The sequence below is a fragment of the Trichosurus vulpecula genome, chromosome 9 (assembly GCF_011100635.1).
Source record: "Trichosurus vulpecula isolate mTriVul1 chromosome 9, mTriVul1.pri, whole genome shotgun sequence".
NCBI classification, from domain to species: domain Eukaryota; kingdom Metazoa; phylum Chordata; class Mammalia; order Diprotodontia; family Phalangeridae; genus Trichosurus; species Trichosurus vulpecula.
The window spans coordinates 32,233,991-32,246,849 of NC_050581.1; the positions used below are offsets into that span (position 1 = coordinate 32,233,991).

The 12,859-nt window shown below is 39.7% G+C and overlaps 1 pseudogene; it reads right to left on the reverse strand.

Annotated features, from left to right (window-relative positions):
* Positions 1–10,095: 10,095 nt before the first annotated feature.
* On the reverse strand, positions 10,096–10,387 carry LOC118831584 (annotated as a pseudogene).
* Between the last annotated feature and the right edge of the window lie 2,472 nt (positions 10,388–12,859).

A 12,859-nucleotide genomic window follows, 5' to 3' on the forward strand; every position in this document is an offset into this window, starting at 1 on the left:
ACCTTCACATAGCTTGAGACTTTTCAAGCGATAGTCTATGCTTGGTTATTCCATTCTTCTATGAGGATTATTATTATTATTGGTAGGATTAACAACAACAAACAATAATAACAGCCAGCACTTTTGTGGTAGCAAAGAACAAGAAACAAAACGATACCAATCAATTGGGAAACGGCTTTAAAAAGTGGAATTAAACATTACCATGCTACAAGAAACTAGGAATATGGCAGTGGTGGTAGTGATGGTTGTTGGTCCTTTGTTTTCAAAAATGACCAATAAATACATAGAGAAGCATGGAAAGACTTACTGGAACTAATGCAAAGTAGAAGGAAGTAGAGTCCAGGAAACAATCTGCACAATGACTAAAAAATTGTAAATAGAGGCAGTTAAGAGATTCAGTGGCTAGATAGCTGGGCCTGGGGTCAAGAACATTTGAATTCAAACCAGGCCCTCTGACACTTACTATCTGTGTGACCTTAGGGAGGGTCACATAATCTCTGTCTGCCACAGTCTCCTCATCTACAAATGTGACTAATGATTGCACCCCCTTTACAGGGTTATTGTGGGTATAAAATGAAATATTTGTCATGTTCTTGGCCAACTGTGAAATGCTAGGTCAATAATAGCTATTATTATGATTATTAAATGGAAAAGGCAATAACCACAAGACAATAAAAAAATGTGTAGTAAAATTACAAAAATAAAAAAATAAAAACCAACTAGTTTGGTCCTAAAGATAAGAAATGAGAAGATATTTCCCACTACTATTTTGTCAAGATGGGGGTAGGGAAAGGAAGGACTCCATGGATGTGGAATATTGCATATTTTTGCCAGACTTTTTTGATGTATTGATCATTTTGCTGTTTTTCTTTCTTTTTTTAAATCTTTGTTATATAGGATGGCTCTCCAGAAATTGAGAGGAGGAGGGAAACAAGGGGAAATTTAAACTAAATAGAAACAAAATAGATGAATAAATTTTTATTTTAAAATAATGATGGCTAACATTTACATAGCACTTTAAGTTTTGCAAAGTCCTTTACATATGTTATCTCATTTGATCATCAATTAGTGAGACAGGTGCTATTATTAACCCCATTTTACAGATGAAGAAATCAAGGCTGAGGTGATTGATTTATCCAGTTCTCCTCTCTTCTCTGAGGAGGAGGCAGGATTTGCAGCACATTGACCCCTTTACATTAACCACAATATATCATAAGCACTGTAATTCCCGTTGAACAAATAATGAAAATGGGGCATAAAAGTGGTTTAGGCAAACCCTTATCCTCAAAAGTAAAGTTGGGACTAGATCCTACAGGTTCTTGAACTCCCGCTTGTGTTTGCCCCAACCAGCCCAGCTTGTAGAAAGCACATTACAACTATAATATTTTTTTTTCTGGGAAGCTTTTCAGGTTATCATTTTAAGTGAAGAAAAAAAAATCTCCTTTGCTTCAGAGAAACATTAATATAGAATTGTCCTGAAAGATCAAATGCAAAGAGGCTAAAAAAATTAAAGTTGGTTTTTTTTTTAGACTAAGACTTGCATGAATAGGAGTATTCACAGATAATTGGCAGTAGTGTCTGGCCAAATATCCAGCTTTGTGGTAAGCAAAAACATAGCTTGCGTGTCCAAATTAGCTCAAGAAATTTCCCATTTCTGAGAGGGTGGGAAGGATGCCAGCTCTTTCAAAAAGGAAAACACACCCTCTCCAAACATGAATCACCATACATCACACAGGTCATACAATGAAATTTGAATAATTGCATATGAGCTTCCAAAATAATCCTTCACTGTTCGTGAGGCCCCAAATTTTTGTCAACCAAGATCAAGCTATTCTTTGTTCCCTCATGCTCATAGATAACAGTAAGATATTTACCAATAACATTGCTACAGGAGAAGGCTCAAGATGTACTGTAAACAGGGGTGCTAAACAGACAAGAACAGATGAGTCACGCCTGATTTTATAGGACACTAGTAGGCTGAACTTAGTCCCTGTAACCGGTTATTTGTCAACACTGGTTTTTAAAATGTACTATTGGCTAACCTTTGTGTCCCTGACTCGCTATTTATCAATATCTGGATTCCTGAAATGCATTTCTATTTTCTTAAACAATAAAAACCTCATCCAACTACTACACAGAAGTGGAAAGATTGGCCCCACTTGGACAACATAGATAAGAAATTTGGAAAAGAGCAGTTGTGAAATCACTTTATGACTCCTCTTCAACCCAGAGTGACTGGATCATTTAAGAAGCATTCATAGAAACTGGCACTGAAATCAGCCAGAAGCTGAACCAGAGATCAGAGGCAATCTGACCTGCCAGAAATTAGAAGAGGGTACCTCAGCAGTTCTTGTGCATGCTGCAACTGAGTCTAGCCAATGTTTTTATCCTTGTTACTGACAACATTCCAATGTACTCAGACAAGGCAGACCCAGTTCTCTCATCTTTTAAAAAAGAGTGGTTTGGCCAGGACTAGTAGTATATGCTTGTAAGCCCTGCTGTTGGGGAAACTAAGACTGGTGGATTGCTTGAGCTCAGGACTTCTGAATGGCAGAGCATTAAGTTGATTAGGTGACCCATAAGTGGAGCATTAATATGGTGAGCAGAGGCAGGGAGGAGAATGAACTGGATTAGATTATCTAAGGAGGAATGAATCAGACCAGGTCAGAAATAGATCAGGTCAAAAGTCCCATACTGATTAGTTGGGATTAGGCTTGTGAGTAATCACTACTCTTTCAGCTGTAATGTTGAGCAGGATGGGACTTTTTTTACTATTTTCTCTCTGAGAATGCTAAAGTAATCAAATGCCTTGGATTAAGTCTTACTAGGTGTGAAGCCCCAGGCCCACACCCTTTGGCTGATTAGATGTGAAGCCTTCAGGCCCTATGAAGGGTATATAAACTCAGAGGTTAGCAGTTTGTTTGGGGCTCCCACTCACTGGAAAAGTGTTGGTGTGGAGACTCTGGGTAGCCACCGGAGCCTCCTGGTTTTGAAAAAAAAACCCAGATGTTGGTGCTTCTCTGGTAACTATGTATTGTGATTTGGTCTGTTTATACTGTCTCTGTAATTTCTGTTTGTATTTGCTCTGAAGTTCAGGGTGCTGGCTTTTCTCCCTAAGTGAATGATATATGTATATTTGATTAAAGTGAGATTGTCAATCCCTTAAAGCTGCTTTCCTTAGAAAAGCAGATCAAAGAATTTGTGCTAGCAGCCCTCCTGTGTGCTGGTGTTGTTGGTCTTACACCTCAGCAGCAGCTGCAAGCAACATTGTTGTTACACCAGTCTGGGCAATAATAGAAGGAGACCACCCACCACCACCACCACCACCACCACAACAACAAAGACTTTTGGTTTAAACAGAATGATCTCTAAGGTGCTTTCTGGAATAAGACCATGAGTCCATGAATCAGTGACTAGTGTATTTCATTTTCGGTTTTTAAGAGTAAATTTGTGAAATGAAAGAGTTTAAATTAAGAAACAAAAGAACTCAGGTAACTCAATATGTTTATTCCTCACTCCCCCTAACCCCCTGTGAAAAATAGTTTAAATAAACACAATTAACCATACTAGAAATGGACACATGATTAACTTGGAAAAAGCAAGAGGAATTGAAGTCAAGCAAGAACTGGGTAAGAATCTTAACTCCAATATCTTCTGGCTATATGAACATGGGCAAGTCTCTTAACCTCCTAGTGTGTGTTTAATAACTCCCATAGTATCTACTACACAAGATCATTGGGACAACACAATCAAATAAAATGAACTAAAGGATGTCAAGCATTTTGCCAGCCTTAAAACGCTAAATAAATGGCAGCTACTGTTGTTACTATCACTAATATTATTATTTGCTTTTAGACGTAATGAAATAGTGGGCAGTGTTGGAACAAGTTAGCTAGGAAGGACAAAAGAGAACTACTATACTGAAATAAAAAATTTTTAAAAAGGACTCAATAGCCTTACAGATGGTATACACCTTCAGATGTGAAGAGAATAGAAGTCCTCAAAGTTTACTTCTGTGGATCATAAACCAAAACATTTTGATACCATGGTCATTCTCTGAGCATTTTAGGAAAAGTTTGAGAAGTCCAGCAGAATATTTTAAAAATAAATATAGGCCAAATCTTTAAAATGATGGCAAACCAAAGCCAGAAACAACAAAAGAATCATGGTTAGATCATCAGAATTCCACATTGCTCCAACAAATAGATAAGTATGCCTGTCTAGATTGACCATTTTTAAAAAAATTTCTTGTTCTGTTCACTGGTGTTACACAATGCAAAAGTTCCAACTACTGTTAGCTACCTACAATGAAAAAGGTTGATGAGTCATTCTGGTCCAATTCTTGCCCAGGAAAAAGCTGAAAGGGTACTAACAAAGGAGAAAAATGGGAATGCCTATCAAATCCAAGAAATGCTCTTTCAACAAGAGGTCTGTCAGTAACAACAAAGAGTAGGGAAAAGTGAGAAATGCCCAGTTAGAAATAGCTGGCGTCAGATTCAACAAAGTTCAAAGAAACAAGAAGTAGTGGGTCTTGAAGAGATTTTGTGGATCCACCAGTAGTGAGGTGCTTTGAAAGTTTACCTGTTGTTCTTCCTTCATTTTCAAAGAGGACAAATGACAGAGTAATGTCTTGACTTTCACATGAGTTAGATTTAAGTGAGGCAGAGTTGCAAAAATCATCATCAGCTTCACTCTCTCTTCTAGTTATTGAAGTCCAATGGCAGACTTAAAGTCAAGATGATTGACAATGTCCCAGGATGCAGTGGTTGACCCCGGTATCTTAGGTCTGACCAAGCTTTAACCTCTCAACAGAACCTATTTCAGCTACCTTCTTGGATATTGGAATAAATTGTCCTCATTTGCCCATTCTACCAAGTGAAGTCTTCACCTGCTTGGGGCAGACATCCCCCTAACTCACCAACAAGTTTGAGGCTTATCATTACCTCAACCTGCTTTAGCCCATCTGCCAAGATGGTACCTAGAGGCAACATTGTGGAGTATCAAAGGATCATAGATTTAGGGCTGGAAAGGATTGTAGAGGTCACTGAGACCAACCACTTCATTTTACAGATGAGAAAATTAATGCCGAGGGAGATTATCACTTGCCCAGGGTAGCATTAGACTTAGGAAACTCTGATCAAAAGCTTCCTGTGACACTTAATAGTTGTGGTGACCCTGGACAAGTCTCTCAACTTTGTTGAGCATCAGGCAGCTCTCTAAGATTATAAATTATAGACAAGTTCCAATCTCAGTTGCTGGAGGGAGTTCCCACACTGAAAAAAAAATCGCAGATGCTTGACACAATGCAAGGTACTATGCTAAGTACTAAGAGACTTACCAAACAAATAAAAATAGCCTGTGCCTTTAAGGAACTTCAAATACAGTAGGTCAGATGAAACAAATACTAAAATTTCTATGGTACAATAGATCTTTAAATTCTTTCTTTCCCCTGTACCTTTTTCTCAATCTCCATGATCAGCTCTTCCCTTATTATATTTAAAAAGAAAAAAAAATCCTCAATATCCTCTCCTGAACCACTAGCTACCCCTGACCTTCAGGACTCTCCTTTGTAGACGATACTTCCTCCTTATCTCTGACTACTGAAGTCTTTATTTTTCCTCAATACCCAAACAAGAAAGCAACAAGTATTTATTATATACTTAACACGTGCCCAGCAACATACTATGCACTAAGTATGCAGACAAAAGTAAAACAGTTCCTGCTCTCAAAGAACTTATATGAAAACTTCCATGAATCTCCTCTTCTCCTGCCTTAATAGCTGGAAATGATCTTTCCTTTCTCCCTCAAGTTTTCTTAAAGCACTTCATGTGCCACTATTATTTACCCTTATTCTACCTTGCAACATCCTTGTTAGCGTATATATCATATATATTCCATCCCTTCCCTCTACCGTCCCTTAGATTATAAGTCCCTGAGAACAAAGGACTGTCATTTTCCATCTTTGTCATTTTGCTCACTTACAATCCAAAAATTTAGTTGTTGGTCCTATTTCTCTTCTTTTTATCTTCTCACTCAAGATCTTACTCATTCTCACGGCTTTGACATTCATTATTATTCAGATGCTATTCAAGCCCACATCTCCGACTTGGAAGATAGTTCTACTTTGGTATTCCACTGTTGTCTCAAATTCCAAAGATCTGATAGAGAACTCATCAACGTTTCTTGGAAGACATCTCTAATTTGGTATTCCATTGTCGTCTCAAACTCAAAAGGTCTGATAGAGAACTTAACATTGTTCCCCCAAAACCAGCTATCCCACCCCTAAGGACATTTCCATTTTGTGTGTGTTGTCTCCCTGGTAGAATGGCAGCTCCTTGAGGGAAGGGGCTATCTCACTTTTGTCGCTTTTTCTTTGTAACCCCAGCACCTAACACGAAACCTATCTCATGCTAGTTACTTGATAAATACTTGTTCGTTGATTCATTGGTTTTTGCCTCACATGAGGAAAATTAATGTTATTCCCCGCCCCAGCTAAATGAGTAGCATTGACACTGGCTGGCTTGTGTTCCTTCCTCTAAGAGAGAGGGAACCTAGGTCAGAATGGCCCATCAGGGGCTGAGGAGGGGTGGGGAACCTGCAACTTTGAAGCCACATGTAGCCCTCTAGGTCCTCAAGTATGGCCCTTTGACTGAATCCAAACTCCACAGAACAAATCCCCTTAATAAAAGGATTCGTTCTGTAAAACTAGGACTCGGTCAAAAGGCCACATGTGGCCTCAAGGCCATAGGTTCCCTACCCTGTTTTAACAACCCAGCTAGCAGCTTCGATGGGGGCATAAGATGCACCCAGGACGCTGCCGGGACACTGGAAAAGCACAGGTTCTTTTTATCTGCTTAAACAAGGAAAGCACAGTGAAGGGGTTGACCAGCTTACTTTAATCCAGCATTCAGTTAGCATACAGACAACAATCACTTAGTTCAGGGGAAAATGCCAGCATTCAGTTAGCATTCAGTTAGTTCAGGGGAGCATACAGACAAGCATCAAGAGACAGACCAAATTCAGATTGATTGACTTACTTCAGGGGAAAAAACCAGCACCCTGAGGTTCAAAACATTCATTTAGTTCGGGGGAAAAACAAACCAGCACCCCGAACCTCAAAACCAAAATACAAACAAATTACAAATATCAACAGACAGACCCAACACAATTCATAGTTACCAACATCTGGGCTCGACCCGAGAGCAAGGGCTGGCCCAGATTCACGCTTGCTTGCCGCTGCTTCCCACACCAACCGGAAGAGGAAAGAGAGAGCTTCAAGCTGTCCTCTCCCCTCTTATAAGAGTTTTTGACATCATCAAGCACCGCCTGAATGACCAGGGCCAATTGGTTCTTGACTTGGCCCCTCCCCCTAGCGTAGAGGTTAACACCTCCCCTCAGCCAGCCCCATGACTCATCACACAGGAAGTTTTCTGCTTCCTGACAGGCTCTCTGGGCTTCCTGCCCCGGAAGAGCAAGCCACAGCATCCAGAAGCTCAATGAGGTAAGCTGAGTCATTCAAAGAAAACAAAGGCCATTCTGGTTACACTCCACCCCTCACTATGTTCTAGGATGCACAATCCAATCATAATTTAAATTAAATTATATATCCTAGAACGTTGTGATCCAATTACCCAGGAAACTAAAACATATCATTCACAGTAAAGCAAAACATATCATTCAGTGACATTCCCAAACATTGGTTTACGATTCAAATGAGATCCACCCCTAGATCCCAGCAAGATAATCTCTTCAATCAATCATCCCCAAAATAATTATTAATAATTCAAATGTCCACCCCTAGATCTTTGTATCCATTACATAGGATCAATAACATCATAACAATAAAACAATATAGCAAAGATAACACAAAATAAGTACTCAGAACACTATCATCATTCCCCCCCCCCAAACAATTGGGGCTCAAAATCTTGGGGTAAGGGGTGAAGGTCTCATTTTCCATAGCTTCTTCATGCTGAAATTGGACGTAGAGCTGTGCCTGCCCCAAAGAGTCCATTCCAGAGGTCAGTTCTTTCAGCGAGCTTGCAGGAATTCCAAGAAGCTACATGCTTAGACAGTCACTGGAAAGTGCGGGGTACTTAAGCCTAAAGGAGACAGAACTAGCAACAAAGTTAACCAAAACAAAGAACAAAAAGAGTAGGCAAATATGGGCTATCATCCTTTAAATAAAATCATCTCAAAGAACAAAAAAAGTAGTCAAGTATGGGCTATTATCCTTTAAATAAAATCATCTCAATGAACAACAACAACAAAAAACAAACAAAAAAAAAGTAGGCAAATATGGGCTATTATCCTTCAAATGAAATCATCTCCAGTTTGGTTGAGATTTCAGTTATGCAAAGATCCAATATCAGAAGCCAAACTCAAGTGGGAAATGTTTCTTTTCGAAAGGAACTCACTGAGGAAGCCAAGAGGATCCCACCCTAGATGGAGACTAGGATTGTCCTCCCAGCTTTTCCCCAGATGTACAAGCTTTCCTCTGTTAACCACATGAGGCCACCTTCCCTCGAGTATGACTTCATCTGGCTTCCATTTTACCCATACCTTAGCTCCCAACTTTATTCTATCAATGGAACAAGACCCTTTTGCTCCTGTTTCAAAACTCCATGTACAATATAATCTCAAGAAATTGGCCCTTTCAGCACAGTCCTCCGGGGCCAGGTTTATCAGCTTAAGCCCTGGGAGGAAGGGATTATCTCCTGCTCTGGGCCCCTGGGAAACCTCACCTAGCACTTCCACTCGCCTGTTTTCCTTCAGGCCTTCCTTGCTCCTAAGGCTGCAAAGTACCGGCCTGTTTTCCTTGCTCCTGAGGCTCCACAGAACCATAGCCGCCTCAAGTACAAAGAGCAGTCCAAAAACAGGGAAACATTCAACCAACCCAGCACCCCAAAACGCCATGCTCTCTTGTTAAAGCCAGATCCTGACCAAGACTACGCCATATGTTTTAACAACCCAGCTAGCAGCTTCGATGGGGGCATAAGATGCACCCAGGACGCTGCCGGGACACTGGAAAAGCACAGGATTCATGCTTGCTTGGATGTATCTAGTTTGCTTATCATTTCTTATCATCATAACAAAGAAAAACACTTAAGCAAAACCAACCAACACAGGGACCACCTTTGAATATATGCATATGTATAAATAAATACACACACACACACACACACACACACACACACATATATATATATATATATATATATATATATATATATATACTCTTATACATACATATATGTACAACATGGGATCACGAAGAATCCAACACTACTGAAACGACTGAACAAAAAACATGCAACATTCTATACCTATTGTCCATCAAAAGGAAAGTGGTACATTGCCTCATCTTTTCTCTGTGACCAATATTGGTCATTTTAACATAGTTTCCCCTCTGTGTTCCCCACAGTTTACACTTTTATGTTATACCTCAGGTTCAAAGTACCCAGCAATTACCAGAGGGTTTTTTTTTTTTTTATTTTAAACAAGAAGTTTATTTAAACAACAAGATGTTTGACTTGAAGGGAAAACTATCTAGGATCAACTTCTTTATAGTAATTTATCCCTACTGAGAGACAGAGATTGCCCTACATGTAACAGCTACATACAAAAAAAGTTATAAAATCGTCCTTGGTTTTACAATGATAAAAGAAAAACATTGAAATTATCCAATCAAACAAGGTATGCAAGGATTTTTTTGTGGGTTTTTTTTTTTTGTTGCTGTTAAACAGTGAGAGCAAAATAACTTACTGGAATATAAAGATAAAAGTTGAATGAGCATGCCACTAATGGAGAAAAGGGGTATTTTCACAGAACCAGTTTGTTTTTTCCCCTCCCCATCTCCATTTGATGTTGATCAAAACATACCATCGGCCATTTAGTTAAAAAAAAATACGCATTATGCCTGTGCACATACACCAGTTACTTTATGTACAATAAAGGAACGGGGGAAGGGAATCAAAGAAGAGAGAAAACTATACTGCAGTAGTCAGGATGTGGATGAACCAAATCTTGGTTTCTAATGGTGAATGTATTGTTTTTCTTGGGAGCACAGTTCTGGAGAGGAGTTGTAGATTCTTCTTAGTAAGCGCCTCCCGTCTGCTGCTGGAATACATCAATTGTATCTTCATCCTCCATTTCCAACTGCGCAGGTGTGTCTGTTTCATTGATTGGTTGCCCATCAAATCAGAATCTGATCTGCCTCATTGACAAACCCTGTCGTTCACAATAGGCTTTCATTAGTTTACTAAGTGGTGTGTGCCTCTTAATCTTAAATTGCACCACTGAACCATCTTGCCCTGCCACCTTCAAATTAATGTGGTGGTTGTTTTCAGTCTTGACTCCTTCCTTCGGCTTTTCGTCGGCCATGGCGAGTCCCGAGGTCTCAAAAGAGGCACCAGGATGGTCCGCTCCAAGGGAACGGGGGAGAAGCAGCAGCGGCAGGAGCAGGAGCAGGAGCAGGAGGAGGAGGAGGAAGATGATGGTGATGATGGTGAGGAAGAGGAGGAGAAGAAAAAGGAGGAGGAGGAGGTGGAGGAGGAGAAGGAGGAGGAGCCAGAGGGTTTATTTTTAATAGTTGGCCAGCTGATACAATTAGCTTATAGGAAAGGCATTTACTAAAATGGTGTAAAAACAATGGTAACAAACATTCCCCCCTCCCTCACTCCTCTACCATAAATTAGGAACAAATTCTGCTACAAATATCCACAGCATCAGTGAGAAAAATGGATATAAACCTAGAATACACTAATAGAGAGGCCCACAGATATGGAAGATGTGGGCCAAACAACTCATACCTCTAGCACATTAGGGCCTGATGGCCCTGCTTTCCTCATACTATCCTCATATTACTATCTGGGAACAGTGTCTCTGCTGGGGCGGTCACTCACCTAGTCTTTGTGAGCCTGCAGCTCAAAGCCCAATGGCCAGAGTTAGCTCTCTTTTCATCTGATTGGAACTCATTCTCTTCAGAGCTATCTCCTGTGAATACTTCTCTAGAGAGAGGGTCTCGCTTTTTAAAGGACCACCAGGGACAGGATATTAACCTGCCAAGAACTAGCTGCTCTCAAATTCCATTAGTTTTTATGAAAAGATTTCTTAATATCTCCTAAAAGAGTCAACCAGGTTTTGACCCTTTTAAAATCTCATTTATCACTAAAACAATTATACAATGTTTAGCTTAGTTTTATTTTTCTCTTCAATTAGATTATTGTAGTCATGCATATCATTCTCCTAGTTCTGTTGACCTTACTCTGCATCAGTTCAAATAAAGTTTTCCCGTGTTTCTTTACATTTTTCAAATGAACTTTCCCAGAGTAGTATTTTATCTACGTCATCTTGGTGTTCAGAAGCCTTTTAAAAACAATGCTATCCCTGTCCGTTAGGTCGCATGAAATTTAATGGTAAGTACAAGGGCAATCTATATTCCACTGCCCATGAATTATACTAAACAGTTTCAGTCTCTCAGTCATAAGCATGTGATCACCTCATTCTAGCAGAGTGAGAGTAGGTGGTTTTTCCAGCATGACAAAGATGTGTTTGTTCGAAGGGCAGCTACAAGATCCACCAAGAACATATGTGCCATGTGATGACTAAGAGCACAAAGCTCACAGCTGTTCACTTTGGACAAATGAGAGATCAAATAATTTTTTCATTGTTTAAATCTCTTTGCCTTTTCTTCCCCTCAATAGCTGCTTAGCTCAGACTGCAAGTTTAAGAACTAAAAATTGAAATGTAAGGGAAGATGTTTTATAAATGTTATATGTCATGTACTTATTTCGACTTTCCCAAAACTGAAATGAAAAGAAATCACCTAACACTGGATTTTGGTCCAGTGGAAAGAGCACTGAAGTTGGAGTCCCAGGACCCAAGTTCAAATCCCTTTTCTGCTTTTACTTACTACCTTAGTGTCCTTTGACAAGTGGTTAAAATGCTCTGGGTCTCAATGTCTGTAATGGTAATTAGGGTGGGACTTTTTTTACTGTTTTCTTTTTTAGAATGCTAAAGTAATCAAGTGCCTTTGATTAAGTCTTGCCTGGTGAAGCCATAGGTCCATACCCTTTTGCTAACTAGGTGTGAAGCCCCAGGCTCATACCCTTTTGCTGATTAGGTATAAAGCTTTCAGGCCCTAAGAAGTTATATGTACTCAGAGGTTAGCATTTTGCTTTGGGGCTCTCACTCAGTGGAAGAGTGTTGTGTGATTTGACCAGAAGAGACTCTGGGTAGCTGCCGGAGTCCCTGGCTTTGAAAACCCAGATGTTGGTGTCTCTCTCTCTCTCTGGTCACTATGTAATTCTTTAGTGGGACAGCCAGAGGCCTGTCTGTTGATAACTGTGTGTGTTCACTCTGTTTGTATTGTCTCTGTAATTTCTGTTTGTATTTGCTCTGAAGTTCAGGGTGCTGCCTTTTCCCCCTGAACTAAATGAATAATATATGTATGTTTGATTAAAATGAGATTGTTAACCCCTTAAAGTTGCTTTCCTTAGAATCTAAAGCAGATGAAAGAATCTGTGCTAACGGCTCTCTTGTGTGCTGGTGTTGTTGGCCTTACATAGCCACAGTAGCTGCAAGCAACATTGTTGTGACAATGACATTTCCTATAAACTGTATGTGTTGGACCAAACTGCTTTGGAGAGTTTCAGCTCTAAAATCAGTGATCTTATGATCCATGCTCCTTGGAGGATGGTTCTTTTCTGGTTTTGTCTTTGTTTTTTCCAAGACCTAGTTTGTTTTTTGCACATAGTAGGAGCTAATTAAATGGTTACTGAATTGATCGAATTAAATTGAATGCTCCTTCCTAGAATCTGCATTGGAATTGAGTCCTTACTTGACCCAAGGGCTGAAT